The sequence below is a fragment of the Dipodomys merriami genome, unplaced genomic scaffold (genome assembly GCF_024711535.1).
Source record: "Dipodomys merriami isolate MVZ:Mamm:240054 unplaced genomic scaffold, mDipMer1.0.p SCAF_85, whole genome shotgun sequence".
Lineage (NCBI taxonomy): Eukaryota > Metazoa > Chordata > Mammalia > Rodentia > Heteromyidae > Dipodomys > Dipodomys merriami.
Genome location: NW_027206457.1, coordinates 1508894 through 1530154, shown reverse-complemented (window position 1 = coordinate 1530154; position 21261 = coordinate 1508894). Strand labels below are relative to the sequence as shown.

The following is a 21261-nucleotide window of genomic DNA, read 5'->3' as shown; positions in this document are numbered from 1 at the left end:
GCACATTGCTCCAGGGCACTGGTCCTGGCATCTGTTGCTCCAGTGTGCATCTGGCGTCTCTCTTCCTTTCACAAGCTCTGTCACATCCTCCTGTGCCCTGTATCCTCTGGTCTGCACACAAGACCTCCGGCTGTCTCTCAGTTGCAGTTTTAAATTCCCAAGAGGGCGATGCTAATTGGAGCAGCTTAGGGCAAGGGTCAACCTTTGATCCAACAACTTTGGTCAGAATGTCAGGGTCACAAAGCACAAAGCTGACACACAGCCCACCCCTGGATGAGGCAGGGAACATGTTGGGAGGTGTTCAGGTATGTGGGCACACATCTACTCCCAGTGGCACTGGGAAGTCCCTTCAGAGCGTGGAGCCACAGCTCCTTCTGTCCAATGGGGCACAATCAAATCCATGCAAATGACAGCATAGATTAGAAGAACAGCCACTGCTGGGGGCAGCTGGGACTGTGTGCAGCTCTCCTGTGTGCTCGGCAGTGTTGAGCAAGTCTAGGAGTCCCATCGATTCAGTGCTTGTGTCTCTGCAGCCACATACCAACCGAATCCTGGGAGCCTTTTGTCGGTAGAAACAGCTCACATTTTGATGGTGAGAGTTTGCACACAGCACTCTCTTGCCTATGATTGGAGTCAGTTCTGGAGTAATTGATGTAGGATCTCTGCTTTCATTTTACGGATAAAGAAACTCAGTAGCTCATTCTCAGCCAGTGGTTCTTAAAGTGTGAACAGCTCCTGGGAATGTTCTAGAAGTGAATTAGGATCTCCTGTGGGCCTTGGGTTCTGAGTTTTGACAGCCTTTCCTGGCCACTGTTGCCAGTAGTCACCGTGGTCACCTAAATAACTCAGAAGGGTGGTAGCAGCCAAAGCAACTGGTTGCCTGATCTTTACTTACCAGAGACACATGAAAAGCCATTGGCTTGGCTTTGGTCTCCTCTCTCTCAGTGGGCCTTTCTCTGGGCAGGGGCGGGCTGTTTTTGCCAAACTTCCCTGTGCCCTCACACATGACTGTGTAGGGGATGACTGAAGTGCTGGTGTGGCCGCCAGGAGCAGCTTGCTTTCTTTCCATTCTCTGCAATGTCCTCCCAGCAGCACCCAAGTGGCAGTGAGTGAGCTCTGTGGCTGCCTGGGCTGCATCGGACCTGTTGACATCTTGGTTAAGGGTAGTGTGTCCACCTTCCAGGCCAGCTACAGAGTCCTAACCCCCAGACCTGCCAGTCTGCCTTGGTTATTGTGGAAACGGCCTCTTTATGAAACCAATAATTGAACCGAATTAAGATGCAAATCTCTTCAGAATTTTGAGAAGTGCATCTGCCCTGTATCACTATATTAGGACAGAGTCTTACGTATAAGCAACAGAAATAGTTTCTGGCTGACATAAGCAGGAAAGAAATTAATCCAAGGACATGTGGCTGGAAGAGTGGAGCGTTCATGTCAGGAGGCAGCCCCAAGGGGTGCCTTTATTTATTTGTTTATTTATTTATTTCTGTAGATCATGGGGTTTGAACTCTGGGCCTGGGGCACTGTCCCTGAGGTCTTCAGCTCAAGGCTAACGCTCTACCACTTGAGCGCCACTTCTGGTTTTCTAGTGGTTTATTGGAGATAAGTCTCACAGACTTTTTCTGCTGGGGCTGGTTTGAACTGTGATCCTTAGATCTCAGCCTCCTGAGTAGCTGGGATTTCAGGTGTATGTCACCGGTGCCTGGCTAGGGGTGCCATTCTTATGCCCCAAATGTACCCCAACACCTTTACTGTGATCCCGATGAGCTAGCCTAGATGCTATGACTACTCCCCCAAACACTTCTCACTTCCATCCCTTTTGTATCGTAAGAATCCAGTGAATCACCTACGGTTAGTGTTTCTGCTTGATAGATTACTTGAGGTAAGTGTTTCTCATTGATTGGTCAACTGAGGCAGATGTTTCCAGTAGTTTGACCACAGCTCAAATACTTCTGTTCCAGTGCAAGGGATCCTGGGAAGGAGGAGACCTGACCTCTGAAGGTTCCATACTGGAATCTGATGGAGCAAACTGACAGTAGAGATGTTCACAGGAAACAAGTCACTGACCTGTGTATGTACACTTGATAAGAGCCACACAAATGGTGGAGATGTAGTCTCTTCATGAGGGCAAGGAGGAACTGTGGGTGATTTTAGAGAGGTAGTTAATGATTCTTAGGCGAGAGGATGAACCTGGAGAATGAACAGTGGCCTCTGTTGTGGGTGTGGTGTGTGATTTCTAGTCTCTTCCTCTGGGATGGGTTTCACTCCTCCCTGATTACTTAAATTTCAGTGAGGTGTGAAGGCAGAGGCATCCCTCCCAGAGGAATCAGCCTTTAGGTAGACATAAGAAATTCAGAGAAGGTCTTTTCCCTGTGTTTGCTACTCCCAGAAAGCCTCAACTTGGGGGTCTCAGTTTTTGAACCCCAACACTGTCATGTTAGTGATTTGACAAGGTAGGTAGAGAGTGCTCCTTTCAAAGCCTGTAAATGGTTAATTTTCCAGAAATAAGAAGGAAGTTGAGCTGGCTGTGGTGGCTCATGCCTGTTATTCCCACTGGTTGCGAGGCTGAGATTGGGAGGATCACGGTTCTAAATTAGCCTGGGCAAAAATGTCCCCAAGAGACTATCTTAATGGAAGATGGTGGTGAGCATTTGTCATCCCAGCTACTTCAGGAAGTGTAAAATAGGAGTATCACAGTCCATGTCTGGGTTTAGGCAAGAAGTGAGACTCTATCTTAAAATGTGGAGGAAAAGAAGGCTGGAGGTATGGTCTGTCATAGAGAGCAGGCCTAGCAAGCACAAGGCCCTGACTTCAAACCCCAGTACCATCCCCATTTCAGTAAAGAAGTTGATAACCAAGTCAGTAGCCATTTATCTTAAAAACCATAATCATAAAAAGTGAGAAATTGCAGGCTGTTTAAGAAGCACTGGGGGCTAGAATTCAGTACCTATCACCTGCCAACCATTTCTGGAAAGTACATACTGGCATTGTATTCTCAAACTCACCTATCAGTCAGCCTCTGGAAAATCAATGGCACAAGTCATACACGTATTACTGTATGTATGTGTACTAAACAGGTGCACACATATGGTGACCAATTACTTGCACTATACTTACATTGCATGAGGCATTTCAGGTTATCTAGAGCTGACTTGAAAACTGTAAGATTTCACAGCTTGTACAACTATTGCAGAATTTTATATTGAAGACGAGTATCTGCAAATATCAGCATGATTGGTGGGGGGGGGGAGGCTGGCATCAGTCCACACAACTCTATTTACAACAAATCCTGCATTTTGGCAGTCATTTCCAAGTGACCAGAGCTGGTACCTGGGATGCGATGTTCCCCTCCCTGAACTAATGGGGTTGTAAGGTCCCTAACTAGGGTGTCAGTACAGCAGCCACTGCTCCCAGAAAGGATATAATCACAGTAGCAGTTCACTTACAGTTTAGTTTTGTTCAGCACTTTTTCTTTATTTAACATAATAGGATTCTGGGCACTGGTGGCTCATGCCTGTAATCCTAACTACTCAGGAGGCTGAGATCTGAGGCTTGAGGTTCAAAGCCAGACCAGGCAGGAAAGGCTGTGAGATTCTCATCTCCAATTAACTACCAGGAAACCAGAAGTGGTGCTGTGGCTCAAGGTGGTAGTGATAGCTTTGAGTGAATGAGCTCAGGGACAGTGCCCTGGTCCTGAGTTCAAGCCCCACAACTGACAAACAATCAACCCACTACAACACACACAAAAACAAAACAAACAAAAAACCCACCACAACAAAAAAAACACATAATATGAGGTTGCTCATAATAATAAAAAACCCCCACAGTTTCAATCAAATGTGTCACACCAAACTATGAGAACTATGAGAAGAAATAAGATAATCTTACCAAGAACTTTATGCAGAAGAATTACAGTGCTTTAAAGTTACATGTAATTTTCTTTCTTTCTTTTTTTTTTTGTTGATTGTGGGACTTGAACTCTGGCCCTGGGTGCTGTCACTGAGCTCTTTAGCTCAAGGCTAGTGCTCTATCACTTTGAGCCACAGTACTACTTCCTACGTATATATATTTTTAGAAATTGTTCTGTCTCTTACTGTTTATTTTTAATTTTTAAATTTTATTGTTATTATAAAGGCCATGTAGAGAGGGGTTATAGTTACATAAGTCAGGTAATGAACATATTTCGTTTTGGACAATGTCACCCCTTCCCTCAATCCGAGTTTTTCCCTCCTACCTCCACGCACAAATTGTATAGTTCATTTTGAACACAGTGTCTAGTGAGTACCACTGCTGCATCTGTTTACCCTTTGTCCCTCTGTTTCTGTACCTCCCTTATCCTCCCAAAGATAGATACATGAACAAATGAGACAAAAACCCCAAAAATAACAAATAAGAAAAATCTCTTGTTTCCATTTCCTGGGTCATTTTGATAAATACTATTTTATATGATCAGAGGCACATAGGCCTTTGCATTTCTCCCCTAAGAGTCTCCTCTTTGTGTCTTGTATTCTTGAGTTCTCTGGAAGCCTGATCACAAAGGGCAAGAAGCTGTGTTGTTGGAGTTCTTCTTTTCTGAGAAATTCAAGACAGGGTATAAACTGGAAGTGTGTGGAGGAAGCTGACACTTAGCTGTATAATATGTATGTACATGCATACATACATATAATGTATTTTCCTCTATATACACATCTCTAATAATTCATGAGTTAGGCATTAGTTGCACTAAGAGTTTCACAATATCTAATAATAAAAATAGAAAAATACACAAAAGCATATTGTCATAAAAGTTACTTGTTATTTTTAGGTCATAGTTGACTACAGGTATCTGAAATCATGAGAAGCAAAATCACAGACTAATGAGGGGACCACTGTCGACAGCTTAAAATCAGGAGTCTCCTTTAAGTTTGATTACCATGTATTCATTGTCCATATGAAGGGCTTGGTATTTCAACATGTACTCACAATGTGCTTGGATTAAACCCGGCCTGCCTTCATTCTCATCCCCCCAGCCTCTCCCAACCTTTAGTAATTATTATTCAATGTTTGGGCAACTGCTTTTCAGTTTTCACTCAAGAGAGAGAACATGTAATTCTTGTCTTTCTGTCAGCCTCATTTTAAAGATGATAAGCTAGGAGATTCCATATTGATATCTCTCAAGGGAGAGGTAGCAAGAGCAGAGTAGGGGCTGCTGTTTTCATGGCAGCAGACTGGGGCTCCTGTTTGCCATGCTCCCCACCATTCTCTGTTGCTCATTCCCATGACCTTCCCATGAGCACCTGAGATGTGCATCTACTCGAGGACACACGGTGCATGCTATCCCTGCAGGAATGGTCCTGTGACCGAAGTATCAGATTGTCTCAATCCTCAAGCCTTCCCATGGCCTTCTGATGAAGCATCTGTATCTTTCCTACGGCTCAGCCTGCTGTCCTGCCTGGCTCTGCCCCTCTCCTCGCTCTGTTCACACCTTGTCCTGGACTTTGTTTCTTGTCCCTCATTGGCTCGTTTTATGCTTCAGATCCTCACCTGTGAGCCTTTGCCCTGGCTTGCTTTTCCCCAGCATGGCGGTCTCCTTTTCCTCCTCCCACCTCTACTGCACTCTTCCCCGGGCTCTTATTGCTATCAGACCTATTTTTCTGACTACATGTTTGTTTAATTTCTGATCTTCTCATCCAGCAGTGTAAAAGCTCTAGGGACTCAGGGCCAAGGTGGGGGCTCTCATTTTATTCTCTGCTGTGCACCCTGCTCCAGAGCAGTGCCTGGTACATAGGAGACACTGTGTGGTACGAATGCATAAAAGTCAACATCAGTCAACATTTATATGCAGGACTTACATATAGGACCTTCCGGAATAAAGGCATCTTTATATCATAAAGATCTGAGATATAAAGATGCATTGTTTGATCTTGGGTTGTAAAGATACAATGTTATAAAAAGATAGCTATATTTATATCTGTGGTGTTTCCAGATTAAAGGGCAAACAATGGTCAATAGTCACAGAAGGCAGGAACAATAGGAAAGCTGTTTACAGTTTTCTTGTGGGCCAAACTGTTTCTCTGAGTTCCTTTGCTCTCTAAGTGCCCTTAACCCTTTGTGGGATTAACCCTTTTATGGGCTTGCTGGCTGACTCTTTATCTGAGAGTCAGTGTGCACACATGAGTGCCCAGACTTACAATTCACCTTTACACCAGAAGGGCTAAACAGGACTGGCCTTCAGGTAGCCTGGCTCCTCTCCCTAGTTGTACCCTGCTCACCTGGGTGAGACCATCACATTGCCAGGACACTGTGCTGGTCTGTACCCCATCATCAGAAGTCCCCACTACTGATACTATGGGTTCCTGAATCACCTAATTTCCAAAGCCAAGCCTTTCCCTTCTAACTCATGCTAACAAGACTTCTCCTGGGACCCACAGACATCTTGATGAAATGCTTTGGGGGGGTAAAAGTAAGTCCTTTTTGTGTCTCCGCTGTTTGGGGGAGACAAACCCGAGTTCCCTTGGCTGGACTGGAGTAGCCCCAAAATGGGCAGAGCTCACACACTATAGCTCCCTGTTGGAGATGAGTGGGTCTGGGAGTGTTGGAGAGCTGTGTGGATCAAGCTGTCGACCAAGTGGGAACCCCTTGTGCCCCCCAGAAGCCCATTCCCCAGGTGCCTTGCCTACCACGTGCTCCCCAGCATCTTCTAGCCCCCCACTGCCTCTCAAGGAATGGGGAGCTGCCATCTACCCCAGAGCTACTGTCCACTGCTAAGAAGATTGGATTGTCCTTGTGGGGGTATCATTACACCCCCAAACTCCACAGATCCTTCTGATGGGGGAAAGTTTCTTTTCCTCTCTTTGGAAGTCACTTCCACAGGCAAGCTTAGGGAGAAAAGGGAAAGCAGATGTCAGCCTATGACACAGAATAATCGATTTGTATTTTCCTACCAATTTTGTATTTTTCAAAAAGGACAATAAAACAATTGTGCTCTGGGCTAATTAATGACAAGCTGGTAAAAGCATCTCCTCATTGTTCTTTTTATTTCTCCATTTCTCCCAGTTAACAGCCCTGTCTCAGAAATGAATCAATGTCGTTTACACAATGCTGTCACCCATTGTTCCTTTATCATCCTCCATTTTCATAAATCGGGGTGTTAATCCCTTAATGGCTTTTCTCAGTGAAAAAAAAAAAAAGGAAAGAAAAAAAATCACATCAGCTCTTGCTCAGTCTTAATCTACCAAGAGACAATGCGAGTTTACACAGGCGGGCCTGCAACTGTTTGCCCAAAAAGCAGGTCTGATTGGGGATTTAGTCCCTTCTGTTTGTTGGCTAAACTGGATACCCCTCCATAAATCCTTCATCCAAGCCTCCCACTCTGGCCAGATTGGGGTATACAGGATGAGAGAAGATGGGGTACAGAATTCCTGCCCCTCCTGGCCTTCCCAATCCAGGGTTCCTTCTTGCTAATTTCTGAAGCAGGTGGGCAGTGCCGACATTCTACCTCACTTGTTAGAAATGTCAGTCACGGGTTCCCGGGCAATGTGGGTGTGGTACACTACTACTATCTGAGGGGGATTTCATCTTAAGATTCAAAAGTAAATACAGGTGGAGTATCCAAAACAACTGGGATCAGAAGCATCTCAGATTATGATTTATGTTTTTTCAGATTTGAGAATATTTACATATACATTATGAGATTTTGGGGATGGGATACAAGTCTAATTATGAAATTCTTATGATTCACAGAAAGAAGTCTTATGCATCTCGTTTGGAGGTAATTTTCTGCAGTATTTTCAATCTACTTTCTTTTCACTATGACGCATGTGACATCTGACTGTGTGAGATGTGGAATTTTCCATTAGGGCCTCATCTCAACTCTTAAAAACCTTTTTGGAGTATATTGGATTTTGAATTCTTTGGTTAGGGATGTTAAAGATATGTATGAAATAAGGCTTATTTTAATTAACAAATACTGGTTGATTTCTGAGCTGTTTGGCAAGACTCTGGCTTGTAACACTGAATCATAGCTGGTCCAAGAAGGTCCTAAGTCCAAGAAAGTCTCTATCTATTGATTCTGTCTAGACTTCCTCTGCAAATTGGGCAGTAACTGGCACAAAGTGGCAAATACAATCCCTCTTCTTCCTCCTCCTCCTCCTGTTGTTGTTGTTGTTGTTACTGTCATGGAGGATTAGGGAGGGGGAGTAACCTTATAAGCAGTCCAGTGCCTGGTGGCTGTCACAGATAGACAAGGCTGTTTCCATATCCTCCTAGGAGGTGAGAGCCAGACAGGATGGGGAGGAGCTAAGAGGCGGGACAAGACTTCCTGCTCTGGAACCTGTCTTCTCCAGGATGTTATGTGCCATCACCCAGCGAGGATCCTGCCCAACTCTTGCTCTGGACCGGGCCATGCACAAGCTGTAGGAGGCTCAAAGTAATGTCAGAAATCCTTGTTGATTTAGTGAGTATGAGAATCACTTGCCAAGTTCCCAGGGAAGGGCTGTGATTGCCCTTCAGAAATCACACAAAGAAGGCACAATGGTCCCAGTACAGGGGATGAAAAAGCAGACATGGTGGAGGTGGTGGAGGAGATAATGGAGGTGATGGTGAAAGTGTTGGCTGGTGGTGACAGAATTGGAAGTGACTGTAGGGAGTGATGGTGTTGGAGGTAGCAGTGCAGATCATGGCAGTACCGGGATAATGTTGGTATGATGGTGGTGATAACAGTGGAATAGTGGTGATGGAGATGGACGTAGCGGTGGTGGTGATAATGTTGTTTCTCATGGTGTTGAGAGAATAGCGGTCGTGGTGGTTTGGGTGACATGGGTCATAATGACAGTGGTGACGATATAACGGTGGGAGTGGTAGTGGAGGTGGTTGGTGACAGTGGAGATGAGAGAGGTGATAGTAAAGGTGGTATGGTGGTGGTGGTGTGCTTGTGGTGGGGTGAGGCTGGGATGGTGGTGATGGTGGATATGGAGGACCAATGGCAGAGGTGGTGATGGAGGTGATAGTGGTTGATGAAGATAGTGGTGGTGGTGATGAAGATGACAGTGGAGGTAATGTTGATGGGGCGGTGACATGGGTGATGGAGATTGGGTGATTTTTGTGTGATGGTAAAAGGTGGTGACAGAGGCTATGGTAGTGGAGATGCAGGTGCTAGTGGTGATAAGTGGAGAAGGTGGTAGTTGACTGGAAGTTAGAGATCTTCAGGTTGAGCTTGGAAATCGGAGGCAGAGTTTTCTAGATGGACTTGAGGGAAAGGACCACATTCAGAGTGGAGGAAGCAGTTTACACAAGCCTATGCTGTTAGGAAACTGAGTCATGAGGTTATTAGAATAAAGAGCAGAAAGTGAACTCAATAGACCATATTAACTTCAATGGAAAGCTGAAGAGGAACACCATGGTGACTGGAGGAGAGTCAGGAGACACGAGGCATAACGGGGGGCAGGAGAGCAGGGACTTAAGTAGGGTAATGGGTGGAGGAGGGGTTGCAGGTAGCTGGAGGGGTCAAAGACTTTCCCCAGTTCATGGTTCAGGTCTGGCTCTGGGATCCTATTGCTTAAGCAAGTCCCCAGATTCTGCTTCCAAGAATTCAAGTATCTAGCACCTGGAGGTGGGGTGGAGCAGGGGGCTTTCATATTTAGATTAAGATTCTGGGCTGTGGAAGGGACTGGAGAATTTCTGGAAGGTCCCCCTTGGGGGTGGGGGTAGGGAGGGTAGTCAGTGGGCCAGGCCCATGAGAGCCACATTGAGTTATGAGAACAAAGCAGATTCCCACCATACACTTTGAACAGTAAATGTGGGCGTGATTATACTGGACATGTGAATTGTTGAAGGGTCTGGGGCTGTATCTGAATGGTGGGTTCCAGGGACACAGAACAGCTGATAAAAGCCTGTGGTTTTTAGAATCTGAGTCAGACCATCTTATTCTATAAGACTAATTTATTAACTCCTTGTGCCTGTACTGTTCAAAAGAGTGGGAAAGCTTTCAGCATTGCTGGATTCAGAAGAGCAGTCAGCTTATGAAAAACACCACGCCTTGGCTCTTCCTTCTGCGTGTGGGCTTCCTCTTCAGTCATACTCTCTCCAGTTGATTGCCTACACAGTCATCTTGGTACTTAGGTATTCCGGTGAAAATGATCATTTCTTCTTCAGCCCTAGGAAAAGTCCCAGGATGTTTCTCATTGACCTGGCTTGTATCATGTGTTCCTTCAGAACTGGTCACTGCCATTCAGGTCCATGCTGATTGGCCAGGTCTATATCACAGAGGTGCTTCTAGACAAGGAGAGGGATGTGGGTGGTTCACCCCATCAAAATAGCATGGCTCAGAGGGGAACAAGATGCTTCCCCAAAGAATTTTGTAATGCTCTTCCAGAAAATAGTACATATGTCTAGCAAGGAAGAAAAATGTGGTGAAGCCTGAGGAAAGAGCTGGGTAATTGAATTCTTTCTAAAATTACATAGATTCAGCACCACACACATACACACACACACACACACACACACACACACACACACACACACACACACACACACTCATACTCACCCTCACATACTCACACAATCAACCAATCAATTTTTTCTCTCTCTCCTTTTTTTTTTCCTCCCAGGAAAAGACTAAAAGGCAATCCCTCCCAACCCCTAAAGATGGAGCTGGTTGTTAATGATGAGATCATGAATGTTTTTTATCTTCTTTGCATTTGATTGGGTATCAATAGAGCAGAGACAGGGATAGCCAACCTGCCCTGGAGTCCAGTCTGTCCACTTCCCTGAGAGGGATGGACTAGGACATCTTAAACCTTCTCAGTTTCAGAGTCAACAGCTCTTCATAGTTCTCCTCGCCTCTGATTAATATTTGCTGATTGGCCCAGGTTCCTAGATGTGTTACTACAGTCCTTGCCTCCTGGGGCTGATTTAGAATGAACTGGTATGACTTCTATCAGTGCCAAAGTTACCCACCCCACCTGTGTCATGACCCTTTTCCATTGTCTTCATGTGCATAACTTGGTTATTCAAGAAAATACTCTTGCCCAGTCAGTTCACTTTACTGTTCATTGTAGGAATCTCCCAAAAGACCCAGAGGTCTAGAGTGAAGTCATCCAGGTCTTTAGTCCTTCACACTCTTCAAAACATGTCTCACATGTCCATACCTTACTGTTTCCACTGTTCTCAAACCCACCACTGCCATCTCCATCACCCTCATCATCATGTCTACCAACCTACATCTGTAACAAGACCCTTCCTGGGGTCTAACTCACCCCCCCTTCTACCACCTTGAAAACCTTCTTTAAGTCAGACTTCAGAATCTCTGATAAAGTCACCTGGCCCTTTCCCCTTTAGGGTACCACTGAAGTTTTGTGGTGGGAGGTTCTTCTCATTGCAGGGACCAATCTGTTCTGTTCTGCTTTATCAAATAGGGTTCGTCTTGTTGTTGGCATTGTCGTTTAGAAGGAGAGCACTTGCCTAGCATATATGAGACCCTTGGTTTAATTCTTAGCAGTGAAAGAAAAGTTAATATTTAGGGAGCCAGTAGTCAACAGTCTCTGATAAAAAGCTACAGAACTCTAGACATCTGGAGACTTGCATAGGACTCTAAACTTCATTTAGAGGGCTATGGAGACTTCTACCATGTCAGGACACATGGCCCTTGATGGGGTAGGAGAAACACAGGCTGGGAGTCTCAGGACCATTTAGTAATCGTTATCACAATTTTATGTGATATATTTGATGGGTTCATTGTCTTTCCAGACAAAATACGACTCCACGAAGGCAAAAGATTCCGTGGTCGTTGTCATTTGTCTTTAGTTTCCAGAAAAGTGCCTGGCACAGGCAAGTTCAGTATTTGTGGAGAGAGTGAAGGAGGAGGGATTCTGGGTTATCATCTGGGATCTGCTCTCAGTTTGCTCTATGCCTTTGGGGAAAATCTATTCTCTTTTTCAGGCCTCAGTTTACTTCCATGGACAGTATTGAGCAAAATGATCCCTGGAAACCCATTGCGATGTTTGCATGCAGTTTTGGATTGCAAAGCAGCAACAACAAGCAGCCGCTCAGGTCTGGGAAGTTCTGGAAGAGTTGGCTGGTGAGTACCTTTCTGGAGGCTGCCCCGATTCACAGCGATGGGTTCCAGTCCTCAGGTCTGATTCTCTTCCTGATGCTGAGACTGGGCATGGTGAGCAGGGGTCGGGTTTCCTTTTGCCAGCCAGTGCAGCCATGCTAAGTGTTGCCATATCCCGTCTGGGCTATGAATGTGGGTGGTACAAACCCTGTGAGTGATCTTCCATGGCATGTGATCATGGGACATCCTGGCCTCTTTTTTCTGTGTTTTATTTTCTCTGGCCTTGTCAGCTGCCCCAGGGTGCAGTCTGCTCTCTGGAAGGGGAGGCTGTCAGCCATTCACACTTCACTGGGGATTTAAATTAATCATCTGTGTGCCAGAGATATGGATGACTATAACTTCCCATTAGGAAACATAGACTGGGCTGCTCTAATCTTATTATTATGGATTTACCTGCTCTGTGACATTAGACAAGTTAAATAACCTCTCTGTGGCTTGACTTTGTCATCGTCGAGAAGACAGCTGGCTAGTAGCTGTCTCATAGCATCATCTTCTTCGTCAGGTTCTGTTGCTGGAGGAAAATCCCCCAGACCAGGTAATTTGTGAAGAATTGGAGGTGATTTGTCTTGTGGTTCCGTGGACTGGGAAGATCATGGGGCCAGGCCCTTCCCAACCTCTGGCGAGGGCTGGGTTGTAACACAGCACAGAGGCCATTAATGCTGTCAGGGGGGTCCCCGTTGACCCGAGCTCCCCTCCAGGGTGCCGCCTCCAAAAACTATTAACACATAGATTTGGGGATTAAATTCCCAATATGGTAACTTTCAGAGGACACATTCAAAGCTTAGGCATCCTTGAGAGCTTGGATGGGCTTTTCTCAGTAGAATACGAGGATGGCCACGGCCACTGGGCACTGTTATCACCCCATAGGACACGGGGCACTTGCCTTGTGCAACCAAGGCACTGAAGTAGAATACTACTCAGCACAGAAAAAGAAGGGAAATGTAGAAACAGAAAAGGACTTGGATGGATCCCAAAGCACAATGTAAATGAAAGAAGCTCATCTCAAAAAGGTGACATTGGTATGAATCTATTTAAACAACCAAAGGTTATCTAGAATATAAACTCATTTAAAAGAAAGTCTCCAAAGGCAAACACATTAAGGGTTAATGGAGTCCTTAAGGCCTAGTCCTAGTGCTGGTCCTGGGGCTTGAACTCGGCCTGAATGTTTTCCCTTAGCTTCTTTGCTGAAGGCTGCTGAGCTACCACTTGAGCCACGCCTCAATTTCCAGCTTTTCCCTGGTTCATTAGTGATGAGAACTTTGTGGAATTTTCTACCTGAGCTGGGATTAAACAGTGATCCTCAGATCTCAGCCTCTTGAGTAGCTAGGATTACAAACACAAGGCCACCAGTGTCTGGAGGAGAGTTAAACTTTTTAAAGGGAGATTTGGGAGCCATAAAGTATCCTGTATCCTGACCATGAGTACACTATTCCATACATGGTTCATAAAACTATAAACCGAAAAGAATGCATGATGACTACATTAATTACATTAATTAATGTATGACGCGTCATCAAAATGTCAGGGCTGGAGAAATGTTGCTGCCTTTGTCTTCCTCTTCTCTTGTGGTAAAATAGAGAAAACACATCCTCAGATGCTTTAGAAAGCAGAGCTCTGTGTGTGTCCAGCACCTCACAGGAGAGTAGAAGCCCCTATGACTGGTTGTGTCACACCCCAAACCTCTGACCTGTGTCCAAAGTCCAAAGCAAGTAATGGGTCCAGAACCCAACTGGGCCATGGGGAATTCCTCCAAACTCCACTGAGCTATTTAAAGAAATTCAAATGCGCCGATTCCTACTTATTCTGAGGTGCAGTTATAATTGCCGCTCTTTCCAAATAAATCCTTCAGATTAAATGGATATTGAGTGTGAGTACAATGATTGCTCCTGGCACGCGAACCTTGTCAGAGTTCAGGGTGAGTCAGTGTAGAGCAGATTACCAGGAGGAAGTTGGCAACCGTGGTTTCAGACTTAGCACTTATCATCCATTGGGGCTGGCCTTGTATGTTTACATTTTGGAAGAGAAAACTCAGGCCAGATAAGGCGGCTCGGAGCAGCACTTGAGAACTGGAATCTTGGCTCGGTAACAAAAAGTCTTATAACTCAGGGGGGAGTCCCTTCTTTGAACTTGTCTCGCCACCTGCTCTTCTGAGTAATAGACGTCCAACTTGATCATCTGAGAGGTGCCCTCTCCTAGCTTATCTCTTGGCTTATCTCTTTTTTTCCTCTTCTACCAGCATCTGCCGGACGAGGGTACCCCATGGATGTCCCCAGAGTAAACCTGTCTGTCTTGAATTTATCAAGAATTCTTTCTCCACCTGCCTGTCCCAAATGAGCATCTCTAAGCCAGCCTGCATGCATGTGTCAGCCGGCTCCCTGGAGCTTCAGGGAAACGTGCCCAGAGGTGTAATAGCGATGATGAGGTAAGTGAAACCAAAAACCCAGGAAGCCACTTGAGCAGAGAGTATAAACATAAATATCTCCAAGCAGGCCCCAGTGCTGGGCCTTTTTTTTTTTTATGTTGATGTGCTAATACGTTTATTTACACCATTCGGCATTCCCTGCAATTCATTTGTCTGCATAAGGGAGAGGCGCTAACGGGACAGTTCCTCATGAGCAGCGTCCCTGTGTGATCCCCACCGCTGTTTATAATCCTTCATGCCCAGATCTATAATTCATGAGCTGATGGCCTTATGGCAGTTTCCATAAAGGCCACGCCGGGCATCTAGTCGTTAACGCGCTCACTGTCATGCGCGGAATCGAAATAAGCCCACTCTCCTTCTATCCATCACGACGCTACCGACGTGTGGGCAATGATATTATCCAAATATTATTAAAACTTTGAACCCTGTCCCCATAAATTATGGCCGAATGGCTCCGTGGCCATTAGGAGAGGAGGGATGTATGGGCTCAGTTGCTGCCGAGTAATTATGTGCTTAAAAGGAAGCGTGGCCGAGCATTCTCCCAGTAAAAAACGAGAGGAGCTCAGATCATTTATTGCTGTGCTGCTTGAAGCTGGACCGCTCAGGCAGGTCAAGTCAACCTTACAGCAGGACAATTATCTGCCCAGAGAGACCAAACATCTGTTATTAAGTATGTACCGGCATCAAGGCAACATGCTAGAAATCTTGTCCACTTCAAACACTTGGCCTATTCCGCACAACACCCCCTTCCCTTTCTGCTCTGTTGCAGTCAGCTTTGAAATATGCCCCCATCTCCCCTCCTCTGGCCCCTGGCTTTAATGTACCCTGCAGCTGCAAGGATGGTGGTATAACTTTAGAAGGACCTGGCTATCTTTCTCTGGCTCTTTAAGGAATAATAATAATTTTGTTCCTCCTCAACTTTCTTTTGCATTTATTAGTTATTCGGGGGGAGTAGTCCTGGGGCAGAGATAAGGTATAGTTGGAAAGCCAAGGTCAGTCTCTGTTTATGTTAGCAGCCCAGTCTCTCTTTGAGTCACGCATCTGCAGCAACCTGGAGGCTGGTACAGTGCATGGGAGAGCTGGTTGTATTGGGATGATGAGACACGAAAGAGGTTTCGAGGCTGTGGTACAATCCTGGATCCTCTATGTGTCTCAGGAGGCTGGGGAAGTGGGCAGAGGGACACTAGGAATTAGGGATGAGGGAATAATTCAGAGAACAAGGCTACAGGCTACGTGGACCCAGGTGGGGTGGGCAAGATGGCAGATGAGGATAGGAGAGGTCCCCAGGCAGGTACACCTCAGCTGAGCATTTCTGGATGGCTAGAGTGTGATTTTCCTCTTGTAAATATTCAAAGGACAATATTGAGTAAGGAGAGTAGGCCATGCTTGTGGAGGAGGAAGAATAAAGCTCTCCTTTGCAAGATGATGTAGTAATAACAAATCGGATTCCTTTCTTCTCAAAGAGAATGGCTCTCCAGCTCTTGGAAGGCCCTGCAATCAGGGCATCTTAAAGATATATGAGGGCTGGATTCGCTTCAAAGTCATCCAGGGTGGAGCGGGATGGTTGGAGCTAGAGATGAAACAAAACTGGTCCTGAGTTAATCACTGCTGAAGCCAAGGAATGGGTATGGGGGCCTTGCTGGGCTATTTGCTTTTGATTATGTCTGAAAAAAATTTCATAATTAAAAATAATCAGAAGGAGAAAAACTCCCTTCTAGGTGAATGCTCAACAGAGCCAGTAAGGAATGCATCTCCCCAGGACTGAGATCTATGAAAATAAAATAGAGAAACCCAGATTTATTTGTTGGCATAGCTGGTGGACCTCTGTTCTAGCTCATCTCAGAGACCCCTCTTAGAACCCTGTTTCCCACATGGGCTTTGGCTCAACCACCCCATGCCAAGTTCCTTCATGTACTAGTCAAGCTCTGCCATAACGTGGTATACTACTTGGCTCTCTTGTTGCTCATAATAAAATACCTCATGAAGACAACTCAATGAAAGAAGGATTGACTTTGGACTCATGGTTCCAGAGGGTACTGTGGATCATGGCCACACCCACTGTTTTTAGGCCTGTTATGAGGCATCTTGGTGGTGACATGGTGGTGACAGAGGCTACTCATCTCATGACAGTTAGAAGGCAGACAAAAAGGACTATAGGAAAGGGACAGGGCTGGAGAGAGCCCATAAGGACCCACCTCTAATGACCTGCTTCCTCCAACCAGGCCCTACCTCCTACTCTTCATCACCCCTCAATAACACCATTATATTATGGTGGTATGCCATTATCCTTAAGGAACGAATCCATTCATTGAGTCAGAGTCCTCATCACACCTGGAAACACCCTCACAAACAGATCTAGAACTGTGCATTACTAATCTCCTAGGTGTCGCTCAATCTAATCAAGGTAATAATTAGGATTAATCTCCACACACTGCCTCTTGCCTCAGCTCCCTCCCACCTGGCTCCTGCTCAGCTGGAGGCAAGTCAGGTGGTAGTAGAGGATGAGATGAGATGTGGACTCAGAGTGCTGGCACCAAAACCAGTTCTGGGACTTCATCTCTCTGTGTGGTATTTCCCCTAATGGAAAGAAATCTGTTCCAATGAACTGGCCTTCGGCTTCTGTCATCTCTTGATAAGTATTAGGCAGAGGGCAGACTTGGCATAACTACTTGATATTCCTAGAAAGACAAGGAGGAATGAGGCACAAATCTAATTCTCTTCAAAGGCACAGGTAATGCTTTCCTTGTCCTAAGGGAGTACACAGTCCCTACAGAGGGTTCTGGTGGAGATGGATCAAAGAGCTAAATAGCTCCATTGAATGGGGGTGAATATTTGGAGGTCATGGTGAAACTTAGAATCCACTTCTGCACCTTTAGAAGAAAGCATCCCAAGTTTCTTTAGGAAAAACCATCCTCTTCCTCTCTAGGTTCATGCACTGAATAGTGTCCTACGATACCTCAACTTTCCCTCCTCTTACAGAGGCAGTTATGGGGCCTAGGCTTGGCCCACTAGAATAATCCCTGGCCACAGAGATTGGCTTGGGGATGGTCATGTGAACCAACTCAAGCCAATGAGATTTACCTCTGGATCTTTTACTGAAACTGTAAAGAACAAGTTGGGCAACAACATCATCCACTTTTTCCATTCTGAGGAAAGACTCTGCATGGAAGTGAAGTTATCTCAGAAGAAAGCATACTTGAGAGATAGAAAGTTTGAGAAACCTGGTCCTAAGCTATTTACTTGAGTGATACAGTTATTCCTTCTATTCTGTTAAAATACAGGTAGCACTAGACTTTATCACTTGAAACCAGCAGTGTCCTGACTGATCTGATAGTTAATGGAGCAGCCTGCAGGTGACAGAAGGAGACAGTAGACAAGTTTTAGCAAGAGGGCATTAGCCGTGATGTTGAGTAAGATGCTATGCCAGCGAGTGACCTGTGATCCATGTCCATAGGGACATCAGTAATTGACCAGGACATCTTTTTTTCATGTGTACAGAGATGACTCCAAGTCTTTCTCAACTAGTGCTGTGGAGAGCCACTATTGATTGACCACATTTGGCACAAGGACAGATGTATGTGTCATTCCTGTTGGAGCCCCTGCAAAAGAGCCAGTCTGGATCACTTTCTGGAGGCATTGGGGTGGAAAGAGCCATCATTGACTCAAGGTTACTTTCCTGGCTAGGTTTTAAGGGCTGAGGCCTGGGCTCAGTGTGGGCCCAGAACATCCAGGGAGCTTGATCATGAGACCCCTAACTAAGCAGCTTGACTCCAGGTAAGGGCTAGAAGGCAGCCTTTGGGATCGGAAAACCCTCTTGGGATTCCTCACCTGGTGGAACCCTCAAAGGGTAGAGCCTCATGGGAGGTCTTCAGCACTTGGCATGATACCACTATCTGTTTGGAATTCCAGAACATTCTATGGGTCTACTGTTTATCCAGTCTCAGGTGTAATTCATATTTGAAAATAAGTGTTTCAGAGAAGAGTACACCAGTGGCATGCTTTCCAAGAAGATTGTGGGACTTGAGCCTTTTCCTCTTTCTCTCTTTTGCAATCTAGTCATGGGGGTGAGCATTTTGTTCCACTATATACTCCTACCATGACATGCTGCCTTAAACAACACATCTATTCCAGCATGTCCTGAAGCCTCCAAACTGTGAGCCATGATACTCTTTGTAGGCTGATTATCTTAAGTGCTTGTATAAATTAAGGCTGACCCACATATCTATCCTCAGAGCTTAGCATGAATGGTAGTAATTTGGACACAGGCTTTTGTTGCACCCAGGACTATATGAAGATTGTACGAGGCCAGTGTGCTTGCCTGGGGACAGCATCCCCAAATGGATAGAAGAGCACAATTTTTGTTTGTACACTGGGGCCATAAGCTTATCATGTGGTGATGGGGGTAGGTACAGCTCATGTTTTCTGATGTACTCAAAGGCAAGTGTCCATAGCACCTAGAGGTCCTGGAGGGTCTGAGTGGGAATGGGGGAGGATGGTGAAGTTTGGAGATAGAGATGACTTCTGATGGTATCTAAAGAGACTCCAGGCATCCTATAAACTCCTTTAACTAATGTTGCCATTTTCCCAAAGGGAGTCTGTTGAGCAAGAGGCCAATTTCAAGATCTCTTATCTACCATCTTGGCCAGGAAGAGAGGCGTTGACTTAAGACAGGAAATACACTAGGAAAAATAATGTGAGCACTGTCCATGGGCATTTGGCAAATGACTTGTTTTGCCAGTCCAACAGTTTCCCAAACCCATCTATTACCACTGCTGTTGATGGTGGTACATTATGCTAGTTGAAGGCAGTTCAATGGTGTATCAGTCAGAAGATGTTCAAGGGGTCACTTCCTGATATAGCTCAGGTATCTGGGGCTCAGTGGGGTGAGGGGCAGTTGTGATGGCCTGGGACCCCCTCACCTCTGCCACATTATCTACTCCCTGTATCAACTCCAGGCTGTACCCTAGGATGTTATTTATTCCAAGTGGTTCAGTCGGATGGATACCAGCACCTGGCATGATACCTCTATCTGTTTGCAATTCCAGAACATTCTATAGGTCTATTGTTTATCCTGTCACAGGTATTAATTCAAGAAAATAAGTGTTTCAGAGAAGGGTACACCAGTGACAGATGCCCACTGTTCACTGAACTCAGTAGTTGGTATAGTGGAACCCTGGGTAACAATATTTGACATGATGATAGAGTTTTTCAAGGATCACCTCCTGTACTTACTTTACCCATGCTTTAAATTGGCTCTAATTCTGCTCTCAAGAGAGCACATAATACCATGGATGAATAGGAAAGTGGCTAATATGCCAGGGTTTAGGGTGGGGTTTTGGGGTGGGGGTTGCAGAGAAGAATGAAAGTTAATATAAATCCAGGTAGATTTTCCCGATGGATGAACAGATCATCCAGTGACAGACATTCACCCTCCCCTATAGTAGCTGCTAGGGACCAAATCTTTAACACATGGGCTGTTGGGAGCATATTCTATGGACAAACTACAGCAACCTGAAGAGCAGTAATTCAGTTAAAACAATATTGTTAGAAGGACCCCTTGTCCAACCAGACTGGTGAGATTAGAAGAAGAAATTAGTACCCAAATAGATGCCGAAGCATGACCATTATTATTATTATTATATCCATACACAGAGGGAAGATGGCCATCTACATGCTGAGGACAGAGACTGCAGGAGAAACCAACCCTGCTCACACCTTGATCTTGAACGTTCCGCTTCCATAATCATGAGGAATATATTTCTGTGCTACTACATTTGTTAAGGCGTCTTGTTCTAATATACCTCTCTTAGATCTGGAACATATGAGTTGCTAGGGCATCTGGTGTCAGAATGAGTGCATTTGACTTTGAAAATGAGCCTAGCTTAGAACAGGATGATTTTGGGGAGTGGCAGAGAGGGGCCTGGACCAGCATAGAGGGGAGAAGAGTAGATGCTCAGCTTTTGAAATTCTAGAGTAGTTGCTTCTTGCATGAAATGACTGTTAACCAATGTCTCCAAAGGCAGGAGACAGGATAGGGAGTTGTGTCTGCAGGGAATCTTCCTGTTCTGCTAGGAACATGGAAGTCTCCTCCCTCCATCTCCTGTAAGTCTGATGCCTGATTGCGCCATTAGAAGCTTCTATAGTTCAAGACTGTGTGTGTTCAACCCTGAAGCACATCAAGATGACCTAGGGGTGCTTTCTAAAATAAATGTCCATCCCAGGCATTTATTTATTTAAGCTTGAGACTCAGGGAGAAGATATGATTCCCCCAGGACAGTGTAAAGTGAGCAGATCTGGAAGGTAGTAGATTCTGAGTGTGTGGTGGTGCTGTATGTGTGTGAGTGTGTGGGGAAGAGGATGACTGTGTCACTTGTTATTCAAAAGCCAGCAAGCAGGAGTGTCTGGTCTCTAATCTCCCTAAATAGCCATCATCTTCCTTCTTTCCATCCATCCATCACAAAGAGCCCATGGAATCCCAAGAAAAGTTGTGTAACTCCTTCAAGTTCTACCTCTGGGCCTGACTTCATCAGAGCTAGCCAGACTAGGGGCTAGACTACCGCAATATTCTCCACATTGGCAAGCTGTTGTGGGTAGGCCAATGGGGGTAAGGGAGGAGAATCCATTTGGGGAAATCTGGCTCGATGGCTCGTCTCTCCCTGACTCAGTTTCCTCTGCTGTAACAGGGGGACATAAGTTATACTTTTCTTATCAAAAACCTGTTTCTGGAGTCAATGAGAAAAGATATGGG

The 21261-nt window shown here is 45.4% G+C and overlaps 1 long non-coding RNA gene across 2 annotated transcripts in view; it reads left to right on the top strand.

Annotated features, from left to right (window-relative positions):
* LOC138820258 (uncharacterized) overlaps positions 1-21261 on the top strand; it is a 115313-nt gene that overhangs the window by 68749 nt on the left and 25303 nt on the right. Inside the window, exons 2-4 of one of the 2 annotated variants that reach the window (XR_011369801.1) lie at positions 11917-12055; positions 14328-14513; positions 20166-20449. This is a non-coding gene — a long non-coding RNA (uncharacterized lncRNA). Of the gene's footprint in view, positions 1-11916; positions 12056-14327; positions 14514-20165; positions 20450-21261 lie in introns of those variants that run through there. The other variant, XR_011369802.1, reaches the window with a different exon arrangement.